This window comes from Macrobrachium rosenbergii, chromosome 28 (assembly GCF_040412425.1).
Source record: "Macrobrachium rosenbergii isolate ZJJX-2024 chromosome 28, ASM4041242v1, whole genome shotgun sequence".
NCBI lineage: Eukaryota > Metazoa > Arthropoda > Malacostraca > Decapoda > Palaemonidae > Macrobrachium > Macrobrachium rosenbergii.
In genome coordinates, this window is record NC_089768.1 from 32,373,620 (window position 1) to 32,390,000 (window position 16,381).

At 38.1% G+C, this 16,381-nt stretch overlaps 1 protein-coding gene across 3 annotated transcripts in view; it reads right to left on the reverse strand.

The window, feature by feature from the left end:
* Positions 1 to 16,381, reverse strand: part of ENGase (Endo-beta-N-acetylglucosaminidase) — a 91,129-nt gene that overhangs the window by 26,228 nt on the left and 48,520 nt on the right. The window contains exons 2-3 of one of the 3 annotated variants that reach the window (XM_067129753.1): positions 14,746 to 14,795; positions 58 to 252 (exon numbers count right to left, since the gene is read on the reverse strand). The gene's annotated coding sequence lies outside the window, so the exon portion shown is untranslated. Of the gene's footprint in view, positions 1 to 52; positions 253 to 3,876; positions 4,037 to 14,745; positions 14,796 to 16,381 lie in introns of those variants that run through there. The other 2 variants (XM_067129755.1, XM_067129754.1) reach the window with 2 other exon arrangements.

Here is a 16,381-nt window from a genome sequence, read left to right on the forward strand (position 1 = left end):
TCTACACTGGTTCTCCGGAAGGGAAAAGGACAACTTTCCAATTTCCATTTACCAAACCTGTCTAGCAAGAGTTCTTCTTCCAAGGAGGTGCTCAGAACAAAATAAAAGGCTAATGGAGGTAAGCTGCAGGTCATGGGAGATCTTCATTCGGTCTCACAGCTGGAAATATCATCTGTAGTCATCCTCGAGATGATGGATAGATGCTTTCGTTTCGACTCTGGCTGCATGAATCTTAGGCATGGAACTCAAGTTCTGGGAAAAAGAAAAGATTGGTTTTATAAGCTACCAAGTTCAGGGCGAATAACAGAATAAGTGCAGATGTGGGACATTTCAGGAATATCAAGAATATATAATAGAAAGGTGAATGATGAATGATTTTGTGAAAGAGATATTTGCATGTGTATGCAGTGCCTGTGTTGGTGTACAAAGAGGTTTGAAACAGTTGAAATGTTTTGGATATGTTTTACCCATGTAACAACAACAAGGACGTGGGTTAAGATTTGTTTATCTATATCGTTAATCACTCCTTTTATAGGAAATGGCTCTTTGTTAATAATCATGCTTTATCTAATCGGAAACTATATAGAAAATGTCTGCTGCCTATGACCACAGAACACTCGTAATCTAGGCTTAGTCATGTAGCTAATGAGAGAGAGAGAGAGAATGATGGTCTCCTCCCTCTGAGATACCCATGAATATTTGATGGTCTGAATCTTTCAAAGGAAACAAATGACTGCAGTGATGCCCAGGAACATCATCTGATAGAGATCTTTCCTCCACGTAATGACATAAAATCTATCGACGGTCATAGACAATCGGCGCTCGGTGATGGTTTTCATCAAGAGACGCCCCAGAAAAGGCCGGATTTAAAAGCTCTCACTAACCATACTTCGCATTGCCTAAGTTTCTACGTCCGTCCTCTAAAGGTTCGCGTAATTCAGAGGGAGGAAATGAAACACATCGTCTGGCGTCAGCAAACGTGTAGCACACCATTCGTATGCTTATAGAGCTTTCGCCGATTGAATCAAATGAGCATCCAGCCATCCACAAGGGTAACGCGCCAAGAAATCAAATTAGCATCCAAAGTGAAACATCCCTACCCTTTCCCCTTTTTTCATTCCCATGAAGAGAGATTTATGAAATTTAGGCTGTCAAGCCAAGCACTGGGCCACTTTCGGCCATTCAGCGCTTAAGGCAGAGTAAAGAGGGAGTAAAGTAAAAGGCGAAAAAGGAGGTGCAGGTAGGGGACGAAGAGACGCTGCAGACACCCTTTAGTAATGTCTACAGTGCACCACATGAGGTGCACTGATGGTCCTACCCCCAACGGAGCCAGGCGATTAAGGCCAAAGGCATTTTGATAATAAGACTGAATTGAATTTTTGGATTGCATAGTGCCAAGGTCATGACAATCCCATTGGAAATGAAGGCAGGGCTCGCTTTCGTGTCTGTGTGTGTGTGTTTTTATAGCCTACCAAGGAAAAAAAAATCTTCAGCTAGGCGGGTTTAGATCTGGTTTTACTGACCCCACTTTCATATTATTCAAAGAGGCTTTCTCGGGGGTTTTATGTCGAGACTTATAATACCTTTGCTTGGTACTTAAGGACGAATCTGGATTCAGCTCCTATAGCGTTTATTTGCCAGGTATAAACTTTATGGACCACTCCCAGACCTGTTAATGGTTTATGCAAACGTCTCGGAGCCGCTATGTAAATGAATGTGTGCGATAGTTTTGTGATGCATGGCATCCATACTCTTTGGGTGCTGTGTTCCTTTTTTAAAAATTTCCTTCGTTTCTTTCTTTTTTCTTTGTTTAAATCTCCAGATTTAAAGAAAGTCAATAGACTTGAAGATTTAAAGCAAGTGAATAGACTATAAACCCAAAAGGGCTCCAAAGGAAAATCAGCCTGCACAGAGAGAGAGAGAGAGAGAGAGAGAGAGAGAGAGAGAGAGAGAGAGAGAGAGAGAGAGAGAGAGAGAGAGAGAGAGAGAGAGCAAATACAGTCAAAGGTGATTAATAAAATGCAAGGGAATAGAAAATAAATCCGACACGCCTGAATTCAGGAGACATCAGCAGAAAGCAGGAATGAATCTAATCCTGGCTTAAACATTTAGTCAGTTTTCTTTGTTTACGTCCATCGTGATTCCAAGAACGTCATGGAAACTGGAAGAGGATTACTAATTTGCATAAAGCAGAGCCTTTTATCAGACGTAGAGCTTTACAGTAGTATTCTTACTAAAGCAGGCACCATTCATTGTTGTTTGTTCAGCTATATTAGTTGCTTGTTTATGTTTGTTCACTGATATTTTATTTGTAATTTTCCATATCAACACTCGTTTTATTGACCTCTTCACGCACATATAAGTTACGGAATATTTCTTGAAAATAAGAACAATAATTCTTTTTAGCTTCTCACTATCTGGCTCCTAAATTTCTTTCGACAAAGAAAAGAACGAAAATAATCAGTCTATTTTTTTTTCTAAATGGCGCACGTTCCTTTTCCTTCAGCAGTGAAAACAATGACTGGACTGAAGACCTTTTCACGTTCACGTATGATAATTTCTGCCAGCATTCTGTGATTGTGTATTTAATACATACGTAGATGGCCTGCCAGGACGTTTGTCCCTAACAGAGTAAATCCACTGAAGAGTACACCCACAGAAAATCCCCAGTCCCTCTTCTCCCACCAAAACTCCCTTTTTTAAATCCTTCTCGATTTATGTTGAATGAAATCAGATGGCTTTCTTTCAACTAGCGGACTTCAGGTTTACTAACGACGTTTAGGATAAGATAAAAAAAAAAAAAGTTAACAGAATGGGTGATTGAATTTCGATCGTGTTATTCTCTGGTCAGGATGTTTACCAATGAGCAAGGCTTACGAGAGCAAGTGGCTAAAAGTGAAATTGACCGCAAAAACACAGGTGTGGTCATATGCTAAGGCTGCATAGGAGAGAGAGAGAGAGAGAGAGAGAGAGAGAGAGAGAGAGAGAGAGAGAGAGAGAGAGAGAGAGAGAGAGAGCTACTGTAAATATATATAAAAATGGGATCCCATAAAAGTTGTCAGAGTGATACCTTCAGAATGACCTTCTCTGAACGCATGATATAACCTCTTTCACTCTGAGTCGGATCAAACGACGAGAGAAACGCAGAGTTGTCACCATAAATCAATCTCTTCTCTCTTCACCGGCGCTCAGATAAACAACAGTTTTGCTTTACTGGGCCCTCGGAGACACCGGGTCTTTAGATTTACGTACGATGCAAAAATGTTCTTACGTAATGGTGTCTTTGTCCGCCTAGTCCTTTTAAATTTCCAGGTGATTCCAGAAAAAAATTGAAATACTGGAATGTGAGGGTATATTCCATTTCCTAAGTCACTTATTTCGTTAATTAAAACAAAATAAAATACTATAGACTCAGAGTGCAGGGGATATGGCTAAACGTAACTGGTCTATTCAAACGAAAAATATGCATGTACATATGCACGGAGATATACAATGACTGTGCAAGTGAATGTATTATTATGTGAGTGTGTGCTTATATAATTGAATGTAGTAGTCAAGTATGCTCACATATTTAATTACAAATGCTAATAAATAAATAGATAACTACGTAAATAAATGGAATAATAAAGAAAATGGAGGCTCATCATTTAGCAGCCTAAGTCGTCGTTAAATATACCCATTACGAAAAAAAAAAGGGTGTCATGATCGAATTATTAATCTGAGAGTACAGTATTAAAGGAGCTAACAAACAAATGCATGGTTTTTTTACTGATTTACCTACATGACTTCTAAACAATGAATATGGAAGGGCTAGGTGACCTCCCCTGCTGTATTCAACGAAACACCTCCCTGGCGGGGACTCTATAAATCTCTTACCTTCTTCTTCTTCTTTTTTGCGGAGGATCCCGGAGCGTCCAATTGCTTACCATTTGCACCGAGCGATGAATGATGAGCTTAACGCCTTTGGTGGAAAATCTCTTTTTTCTCGCCCAGTGAAAAGACGACCTTGGCGCTCATATTAGCACCTAATAACTCCATGCTTCTTCTCCTGGGAAGTATATATATGTAAGGAGAGTTAGGAAAAATCTTGATAAAAGATGCAGGTGCGCACGCCCCCTGTCCTCGAACGATGCGCGATTAATGCGCGGAGATTTACTTAGATGACGCCCAGAAGAATGATGATGGCATGAAGGGAATACCTTGGGTTCATGAAGTGCTTTGTTTTTCTTACACGGAAACTTTTCATGCTTTGAAAGCAATTCGTTTTGATTTACAAAGTATGTCTCCTTTGATATGTGGATATGGTCATGGTCTTATTTCAAATATACCGTCTAGTTAGTTTTATATTGTATATATATCAGTTTGTATATATTTGTATTATATTTACGTCTTGTATAACATGGGCTGTGGACCCCTTCGAGGAGGAAATAATATCTGAAAGATCAACTGCTGTCATTTTATTCTCCCGTGGAATGCTGTTAATCACCACGGTAGTATCCAAGTCTTATTGCGTCGTTAAGACACTGAAACTGGATACAGTAATGACCCTTTCCTGTCCTGTACGATCATAAGAGGGTTGATTTGCGTGAAAACTCGATTCCACAGTAAAAAAAAAAATAAAATAGAATAAAATTATTGTAAGCGTCACTTGAAACTAGTAAAATAATAGTCCAGGTCCTACTCACATTTTTCATGTTGCAAAATTTGCAGGATTTACAATAATACTGGGACCTTTCTTTTCAGTATTTCCTTTTCATTCATCAACGAGCTTCAACGCAAACCCGAGAAAGTCTGAAATTGCGTTTGAGTGCGCGCGTGTGTATTCCTTGGTGATGGAAATAAACTGGAGAATATTTGATGTTATCATGGATTATTCCCTTAACAAATTACCAATGAATGCAATTTTTCTTTCAGATTAAAGGAATTTAGTGGACTAGCAATTTTATGGCCACAAATCTTTGAAACTTTAAAAATACGTTCTTTATTGTACTGTATTTGTTACATCTTACATATTTTCTATCGAAAGGCGATTTGTTTTACCAAGTCGAGAGTGTGCTGTTTAAAGCCACAAGGTAACGATCACAAAAATCACAAACTTCTGTAGGTAAATACTGACTTCAGCGCGTTTGCCTATAACATTCAATTTTCAAGAAAATAATAATAATAATAATAATAATAATAATAATAATAATAATAATAATAATAATAATAATAATCATTGCGTCTGCAAACAGATAAGACAGGAAGATAGAGACTGAGAAACATTTTCAGAGACCCCCTCTCTCTATCAGCTTGTTTCAAACGAGCCTCCTTCACGATCCATCTGCTCAACATGGAAAGCGTACAAACTTTCCCATTAATTCCTGAACTAATGATGACCGTAGAAGGTCAAAACGGTCTGCGAGAGACAGACATATATGTACGAATGCCATCATCCAGCAAGAGGTGTGGTTCCTGTATTCATGCATGCTGAACCAGCCACCCATTCACGACGCCCACACGATTTATGTAAATGCTTTGACTAGACCAATTGTTTGCATGTTTCTTCAGTGTAGACAAATCTCACGGAGAGAGCCAGTGACGAATGCCTAAGACACTCGGTTGGTTTTAGACATCTGTCTAGGCAGGCTCTTCATTGGAGAGAAACATCTCTGACGAATGGGAATGATACGTATCTTTGTAAGCGACTGCACTGAACTTCTTCTTCTTCTTCTAAAAGATGGCGGGAGTCCTAGTACAACCCTAGACATTAGCCACCCACTTGATATTATGTCCTGCGCAGTTACGCCCACACGAAGACCGATACCTAAACTCACAACAATGAGACTTCCTTATAGACGCGGCCTTTGCAATATCGAATGGAGCTAATGAGACCTGCCACATAACGTTTGACAGAGGAGCTCTTAAAACGAGCGACAAAAATAGCGGGCGCCATGAACTCGCGGTTGCTGTCTCTCTGTCGCCTGCAGTTGAGAGAGCTCGCGCGAATGACCATACCACTTACTTGCAAACATGCAAATGGCCAGTTAGCGTGATTTCACGGCACTGCTTCGACTCGATGTGTGGTCATTCTTATGCAAAGCACAGACGCACCGTACATGGAAGGGTGGCGCGCAAAAGCACCGGATGGACATCCTCCCTAATCTTTGTTTACACTGCCGTGGGAGGACCGCGTGTCAAGCCGCTGTCAAGGACGGTATATACAATATCTTCACCTTGGAGCGTTTCCTTATTTCCTTATTCAATTTGATCGACACAGCAACAGAAGAGCTGTGAGCTAACCTCTCTCTCTCTCTCTTTAAGTAGGAAGTCGCTTCTCTTTTGTTTGATAATGACGAATAAATTTGCACGTTTAGACGACTCGGGTTGTCTTGAATTTTTATAAAGGGGTCTATATGAATAACCTTCACCATAAATATGAATATAAAAGAAAGACTTGGTCTCACCTGGGGGCCTAAGCCGTTTCTGCCGTGGGTGGGTTTAGCAGATCGAAACGTGACGAATTCTTGGCTAATTCTCATTTTTACTTTGGGGAACTTACGTCTCGTTTACTTGCAAAGGTACTGAAAGGCATAAGGTTACAGAGGCCTTTCTTTTCGAATAAATAACTAAATAAATAAATAAATAAATAAATAAATAAATAAATAAATAAATAAATAAATAAATAAATAAATAAATAAATAAATAAATAAATAAAATAAATAAATAAATAAATAAATAAATAAATATAAATAAAATAATAATGGCATAAAAAACTGCAATGTGCATCAGTGACTTTGGTTGACTTTTGTTTACATTTTTCAAAAATCTACTTTAATTGCCCGACTCTAGTTCCATTGGCTCGCCCCAGGCGCTCAAAATTTTTGCGCAACTGCGCCAGGTATCTGAACGTCCATGGTGCATGCTGAAAGCTTTTGCGAAATACCGATGTGACAGATTACTGACCCGTAAAACGTTGCGTCAAAAAGTTGATCGCCTGGCACCGCCCTCGCCACGAAAACATATTGGAATTTCTAATGACTAATAACTGATAACTAATTCATGATATTCTGCTCTGAATGCTTAGCTGTTTCTGTTGCTTTTAACATACGTTTTGCAAATCGACACATTTTCCTTGAACGTGAGATGTGGGTAGTCTTCATTTTCGACTGTTATTCCACCTCTTTTCTACATTAATGCTGACCCGAAATCATTGCAGCGCTTCAAAACATTCACGAAGATTCATAATCTCACTACAAAGTGGATATGCGCAGCAGCGCGATGGCTAATGCCGAACCGAAAAACTCACAAGGAAAGAGGAAAAACTCGCGAATAGAAAAACGAAAACGCCCACGAAAAAAAAGAGTAAGAGCGAAAGCCATCGAAGTCAAGAAATGAAAAACTTTCTCTGAGAAAATAAAAAAAAAACTCTCACAGAGAAATCAGTGGGAACAAGACGAACGAAAACTTACATATGAAGTTAAAAAAAAACTAGAGAAAGTGAATTCCAAAAAAGTATAAACCCTGAAAAAGAGAGTGAAAAATTAGACTCTCACAAAGAAACAGGTATGAATGTCCCTCCAAAAAAAAGCACGTAATGAAAAACTCAGAGAGAAAGCAGAGTATGAAAGCTTACAGAGATCTCAATAAACTGAAAACTCACTCAGAAAGTAAAACGCAGAAATAAAAGCACCGCAACGGAAGTACAAAGCAAAAACTCAGCCTGTTTGTAAAAATCACTGGATACTTCTGAAAGGTTAACCGCACTGTGAAAGGTGACTACAAATCGCCACGACTTTGATGGGTAGTAGCAGTCTTTACCTTAGCAACACGAGCGACCATCCTACACAATCGCAGATTAATAAGCACAAGCACGTACACGCACAAATGCACAAATGCACACACACTTTCGTCTATTAGAACAGGCTTTAGAATCTTATAGATTTGGAGTGGACAATGCAAACTTAGGGTTTAGCCAGTTTGCCCATTTGTTTTTATTTTTTATTATCAACTTTCAGAAAGTGGATTTCTATGACATTTTAAGAGAGAGAGAGAGAGAGAGAGAGAGAGAGAGAGAGAGAGAGAGAGAGAGAGAGAGAGAGAGAGTGGGGGTGGAAAGGAAGTGCGAGAGAGAGAGAGGGCAGAGAGGATGTCAGGGAGGAGAAAGAGGGAAAGAGTGAGGGAGACTTGGAGAGAGAGAGGGAGAGTTTATTGGTCGTCATTTAGAGTTCTCCCGGGCAGCGCTGGGTTGGTCAGCTAGTATATATATATATATATATATATATATATATATATATATATATATATATATATATATATATATATATATATATATATATATACATGCACACATCGTTCTGGATAGTAATGCTACTCCCATGCCAATTGTAATCCTGGGTGCTTCCAACAAATGGATTTTGAGGACGCAAGCACAAATCGCTATCTCCCAGCCTAGTGTGTGTGTGTGTGTGTGTCTGCATACGAATGCCGAAACTCCCTCGAGTAATCAGGCAAGCGCTAAGAAAGACCTAAAACGAATATCTGAAAAGACAGATAAAAAAGACGTTACTCAGCACATACGAAGGCGGACAGACAATATTAATCATCCCGATGACTGACGCTCTCCTCGTTTTCGCTGGAGGATAAATAGGTTCGGTTGAAACGCAGATGATGTCAAAAGGAGGCTCCATCTATTAACCTAGCCGTGAGAACATCACTTCCTTCTCCTTGTATGTCAGAGTGGATGGACCATCCTTTTGTCGACGGGATGGTTCGTTGTCCTGTCAGAAGTGACTTCCATTGCAAACCAATCTGGATTAGATGGAATCCAATGGAATACAATATAAAATGTAGGCAAAGGACCAAGAGCTGGGACCTCTGAGGTCATTCAGCGCTGAGAGGGAAATTGAGAGGAGACAGGGTTCGAAAGGTGCAACGGGAGGGAAAAACCTCTCAGTTGCACTATGGAACCATTATCAGGAGAAGGTGGGGAGTACGGATGAAAGAGAATGAGAACGGAGGGACAGTAAAAAGAATGAAAGGGGTTGCAGCTAGGAGCAGAAGGGAAGCTGCAAAGAACCCTCAGTAATGATTGGAAAGACCTAAAAATCTTCGTTATTTTTTATGCCCTTGTCTCTTCCTCGTCTTCGCTTGGATGCGCATCCTTCGGAGAATGGAAAACACAAGAGTTAACTTTAGGAAAGAAAGCGCAGCGCGGCGCGCAGGCGCTTTTTTCCAGACACAATGTGATGCGAAGGACAAGGACAGGCTCAGGAGGGGCCGGACAAGACTTTTAAACCCCAGCAAGGAAATTACCTAACACTCACTCCTACATCGGATCCATTTCCATTTTTGTGTTTCTCAAGGTCTTTTCTTTCTTTCACCTCCTTCTTCTTCTTCTTCTTCTTCTTCTTCTTCTTACTTTAGGACATTCAGGAGATCATGAAAACATAAGAGAAAATATCAAAAATGATTCAGGCACGCTGGTGGCTTATGCAAACTTAATATTTCGTTCGGATTTAATTGGATGAATATTCTTTGTCATAACACTAGTGTCACAATACCAGTATTGAAATCATTCACTCAGTCTTATATTAATTCATTTGGAGACAGTTGTAGTAATAAATCCACAATGAGAGTTATTTTAAGTTTCGTAATTTAGTGAACAGCACAAAATTGACTTTGCAATTGCAATTCCTCTCGTCATTTATCGTCGGGACGACAGCGTACTTTTGTATATGTATTAGTATATGTATTAGTATAAGTATTAGTATAAATATTAGTATTAGTATTAGTAGTCATACGAGTGGGCTACTGAAATCGTTATAGCAATTTCCCTTCGAATCGACAAAACATTCCATTTTCTTTAACTTATTTCATCTTTTACGTCTAAACTTACACAATTACAGTGAAGATTATCGCAACGGCAGACAGGAAAAGAGAGACAAAGCGAGAGATGGATAGACAGATAGATAGATAGATAGATAGACAGATAGATGGATGGATAGATTTAATTAGATTTCCTTTAGGTGTCTCCATGTAGGTTCCTTAGGTCCTGATGGTTAATTATTCTTTTTTAGTAAGTGATCTCTTCTTTCTGTATTTCCCATTACCTTCTGTTACTTCCTTCTAATGAAACCATATTCTTTGGAAGCTTGCATTTCATGTCAATGGCCCCCGTGGGCTTGTTCCATTTAAGGTTCGTCTGAATAATAATAATAATAATAATAATAATAATAATAATAATAATAATAATAATAATAATAATAATAATAATAATAATAATAATAACGTTAGCTTGTTCCATTTAACTCTTTTAGGTATATTTGAATAATAATAATAATAATAATAATAATTGTTCCAATAATAATAATAATAATAATAATAATAATAAATAATAATAATAATAATAAATAATAATAACTTTTGTTCCATTTAAGAAAGGTTCATCTGAAAATAATAATAATAATAACGCAGTGCAATTTTACATTATACTCGTTACTAACCGAAAAATCTACTTTACTACTATATACCAAGTGTGACGGACAATCCAGTTTGAAATAAAAAAGAAGAACCAAAGACAAATATCAAAGAAAAACAAGTGCCTAATAAAGGCAAAAAAAAAAAGTCGTCGAAGCAGATTCTACTCGTTTTTAAAATGAAGTAATTGAAAACTATCAGTTATAGAATATCAGTTATATTGTAGAACGAATGACGGAATGGAATGGAAGTGAATATAAAACTTAGGCCAAAGGCCATTTGCGCTGGAAGGGGGAACAGAGTGAAAAGGCTATAAGGGCGTAACACAATGAAAACCTAATGAAACAACTGACAGGAAAGGGTGGAAAGTAAGATGGAAGAAAGGCCATATGAACGGAGGCACAGCAAAAGAAATGAAAGGGGCTGCAGCTAGGAGCCGAAGGGAGGCTGCAAAGTAATGCCTACAGTGCACCAAGGGAGGTGACTTGAAGGCGCTACCCCGCTACGGGGCGAATGATGAAAGTAAACATAAAGAGCATGTATTTGAAATGTGACTATTATCACAAGCACAAACACACGCACTCGCAAGCATACAGTATCACTGGAAATAGCGGAAAAGCGCCCAACGTCTATACCTTGATTATTGTAAAAGTTCTTTCCGTTTTCAGCTGATAACAGGCGCTTGATTTCGATGGATTGGAGTGAGTAACGAAAGTAAAGGGAGGAAACAATATCTTTCTGATTTAATAGTCAAGAAACTCATTTTGAAATATTCTTGTAAAACATTTGTAATTGTAAAAAAGAAAACAAGGGTATTGTTAAGTTTACACAAAAAAATAGGGAAATATGGAGGAATACTCTTAGAACTGTGATAACGTTTTGACAAGTAACTTCTGTGTCTAAATGCTATTATGTAACATACATAGCTAAAAATAAATAAATAAAAATGAGAAACAATTTGGAAATACATCGGAATCCCCAACAGCCTACTACGCATGAAAAAGATGGAAAAGATTCAAGGTTGTTTATAATAACTTTACGTATAAGAGATTGTTATAGGCACAGCTTAAATGTCTAGCAAATCTTGAGAAACAACACCAGCCAACGATGAAATTACTCCTGCAAAATTAACGAACGACAATGAAGTTAAATAGTATGTGCAATGTCCGTAGAGTTAAATATCTAACAGCTGCATATATCCAGCAGTACCGTTGTTAAGATCATAATAAACTATGATCTTCATAAAACGCAGACAATGAAACACAATGTTGTGTATGTTTACAACTTCACAAATAATCAATTTTATTTTACAGAGGGTGGCTGCAGACAAGCGGAATAAAAATTACAATCCTCTTTATACAGCAGGATTTTGTGCAGAAATGTTTTTGGGGCAGCGCTCGGCTCACGTTTGAGTACAAAAGAAATTTCACCGTGTATGTGACAAAAATTAATTCTTTTAAATATTTTTATATTCATAAATATACGTATATATATACATATCACAAATTCAATACATTCAAACGTCCTTATATCGTTATACACACAACAGTAACTAAAGTTCATTTGTTCACACACACACAAACACATTCTCAAACTCTCTCTCTTTTTCTCTTTCTTTATATTTTATATATATATATATATATATATATATATATATATATATATATATATATATATATATATATATATATATATATATATAATTACAAATTGAGCATATTGAAACATCCTTTTATCCTTATACACCATCAGTAACTAAAGTGTTTTGTTCCCAATTTCTCTCTCTCTCTCTCTCTCTCTCTCTCTCTCAAGGCAATCGAAATCGACCCCACGCGAGACACCAGCGAATTCATTAATATATTTCCATCATTAGCAAACGCCACTTTCACCCAACGCTTTCACGAAGTCGAGCGAGTTTCGAAGACTGGACGGAGGTGACTTCAGGAAAGAGTCTCCCTTTGAAAGAGTCTCCCTCAAAAAAGTCTCCTTGAAAAGAGTCTCCCTTACGGATGATCAGGGGCCGAATGTTTCCATTTGTTGTCTGACCGAAAAAGGAGAAGGAGAAAGTCTCTGGGAACGATTTCATATCAAACGTTTGATCCCAGAAGACCTTCGGTTGGTCGCTGGTGACTAATAATGTTCCACTGCTAGCCGTGAGGTGATTGATGGTGCGTTCTAAGCTTAAAACTGATGGTGGAAAAAATTCTGAGTGTTTTCTAAGCTTAAGGCGGATGATGGAAGCCTGTAGAGAGAGAGAGAGAGAGAGAGAGAGAGAGAGAGAGAGAGAGAGAGAGAGAGAGAGAGAGAGAGAGAGAGAGAGAGAGAGTGTTCATATCAAGCACTAACTTTTTAATCTTTGTTCTTCTTGAGACAACATTTGTTAAAACCTTTCGTAATTAATTAACATTATTCTATGTAACATTAAAGCTCAAGTAACAAGAAATATATTCATATGCAGTATACGGGTATGTGTATATATATACATAATATATATATATATGTATATATATAAATACATATATATAATATATATATATATATATATATATATATATATATATATATATATATATATATATATATATATATATATATATATACATACTGTATATGCATCTTGTCATAGCAAACTCTAAAGTTTGAATCTACACTGTTCTCACAAAATCAGGCGAAAAAATCACCTTTCATGAACGACCAAGAAAGCGCATTGCAACATCAAATTAAAACGAGGCGAGAGAATGTTTTTCACGACACACGTCTCGTCTGAGGCGCAGAAGAGGCGAATCGCCTCCAAAAAAGGCCTATTTTGATGCTTTTCGAGAATCAGGTGGGCGCTCGCGTTGCATAAGGGTGATGGCGGCAGTGCATGCGAGTTTGTGCAACGATCGGTGCATTGTTTACGTGGGACCTACCTTTCCTCGCAACCAGTCTCCCCTCCCCAGCGCTCGCTCAAGGCCGACCCCTCCCTTCTGACTCTTAAAAAATGGCAGATTTAATTCCCCTCCTCCTCCTCCTCCCCCCCTCCTCCTCTCTGATTCACCATGCTCATTGAGTTCGCATTAGGATAATTAACCTGTTCCACGGTACTCGTATACGTTGCGGTGGGGTCTTCCTTTCACCTCCCCCACCCACCTCCTTTATCCCCTCTTGTATCCCATGCCCTCTCCCATCATTGCAATCCTACTTTGGTCTCCCCCTCCCACCCCCCGCCCCCGAGGCCTCAGCCCCATGCCCCGTGCCAAGCTAAATCTTCAGAGCTTACGTGAAATACCATAAGGCCAAGGCTAACTCCCACCTCTCTCTCTTTCTCTTCATTTCTCTCTCTCTCTCTCTCTCTCTTTCCAGTCCTCCTCTCTGACTCATCTCAAGCCAAGTAACTCAATAGCCTCCCTTACTCCCTTAACGACCCAGCACCCCGCCCCCTAAATTCAACCACACATGCCCAAATACCCACCATGCAGGCCGGTGTCTCCCCAATACTACAACACACCCGGTTACGCCCTGGGCAACACCGAGTCAACTCCGCCGGCTCACGCGGGCCATTCAGACACAGCCCCGTAAATCTCAAGTGCATAACAGAGTCGCCCGAACTTCCCCAACTAAGGGCGCGGGAGAAGAGCACCGTGGTCTCGTTCTGATGGAAGGAAGGCAGGTTCGATTCCTACTGCGGAGGTCGGAATTTCTTCGTATGATTCTTCGTTCGATGAATAAATTCAAGACGTCTTCCACGGACGGGTTTGCACTGCCCTTAAATGCTGTCTCACACCTTTGAGGAAACTGCCTACCTAAACTTCTCATGTTTGTTGAACTTCCTGATATACCGTTAATTTAAGAAAATATTTTCGAGGTATTTATAGAATTAAGATTATCGGCTCAGGTACATTCTTTCATGAATGAGAACACCTTTTATGAAAGTTCTGGCATTAAATCTCAACAATTCTTTATAAAAGTGTACATGTCTTTCTTTAAACATTTTAATGTACAATACCCACACATATATATATATATATAATATATATACAGTATGTGTGTGTGTATAATATATATACATATTTACACATATATGTGTGCGTGTATGTTGTGTGTGTGTGCATGTATACAGTATAATATAATATATATACACACATATAATATATATATATGTATATATATATATATATATATATATATATATATATATATATATATATATATATATATATATATATATATATATATATATCTAATACAAAGAGGAATGAAATTAAAAAAAAAGTAATATGAATAATAAAGATGATATTTCCTTACCTGAAAAGTCATCAACAAGGGAGCACTGGCTTTGGGACTTCACAAGCAACCTGAAGGTAAACAAACTTTCAGTAGACTCAGATCATTCCTTTAAAGAAAAAAAAAATAAATATAAATTTAAAAGAAAAATGGGTGACAGAAGAGGTGATAAGAAGCGCCATTTATCACTATAGTTCTGTTGGGCTGACAGCTTCCCAATCATTGAGTGTCTGATATCTCAAATAATATTTGTTTCTTGCCATATTAGCGATGTTTGATCAAAATGCCCATCCTGTTATGTAATAAGTAACTTGGTAAACTCGGTATTTCTCTGTTTCCATTTATTAGCACTCTGCTCTCGAAAGTTTACACTTATCTATCTATAATATTAACTATCTATAATAATAAAAGCAGAGTGGAGATTGTTTGTCCGCCCCGGTGTGAAACGTGGAGTGTCTGGAACGTAGGTTCGTACACTTTCGTATCGACCGTGCAAACTACAGCAGCGTTGGGGCGCCATCAACCTCGTCAAGACAATAATTCTTTTTTTTTTTAATTTCATCATGAATACGAGCACGCATGAAATATAATAATAATAATAATAATAATAATAATAATAATAATAATAATAATAATAATAATTCTTTTGGAGCAACTTGCATTTGAAAAGATCTAGTCCTCTGGAGCAAATCAAGAATATTTCTAAAGCGCAATCAGTAATCTCAAAGCTCCCGGTTGGATCTCGGGCCTCCAGGTGACCCACTTGCCCCTTACACAAGACTCCTGATGAAAGGTCTGTTGCAAGTTTTCAAGCACTGACGTTTGGGATGAAGTTGCTGACCACACAAAGAAGAGAAATTGCAGAAACCGATGAAATTGTATTTCTGAGCAGTTCAAGAGGCGAACGAGAATAATGAACATTTACTGATTAGGTTTATGAGGAGGAAGTCAAATAATTTGTTTTGAATGCACTTTAACTATCTTTTTAGTTCTATGGGTTGACGCAAGCACGCACGCACGTTGTATATATATATATATATATATATATATATATATATATATATATATATATATATATATATATATATATATATATATGTGATGGGTGACAGAGCGCGTCACGGGGAGACGACGACGCTGGTGACGGACAGACATAGACTGACGACAGAAAGTTTTTATTTCTATATATTTTTTTTTAACCCGCACGACCGATCGAACAGGTCTCAGGACCATACACTACCTTAAAGGAATGACAAATGAAGGAACGGCGGGCGAGAGGAAAGGCAGAAAGAGTAATAATTGTGTCCGTGCGTGATCTATCAGTCACGATAAGCCATCTCGGCTGATTTGTTGCGTGGCGTGAACGGCTTTTGTTTGTCCGCCTGTCTGTCTGGCTGTCTGTTGCGTTAGGCCTTTCAGAGAGAAAGAAGAGAAGAAAAAATTTATATTGCTGAATCCTTGCTTACGTTGCTTCTTAGAACAGTTATCATGAGATTCTGTGTTATGCGAATATATTCCTTCTGGCAGTCGTATTTATCATATCGCATACACACACACATATATAAAACATATGCATGTGTATATCTATATATATATAAATACACACACATACATATATACATACATACATACACACACATATATATATAAATTTAAA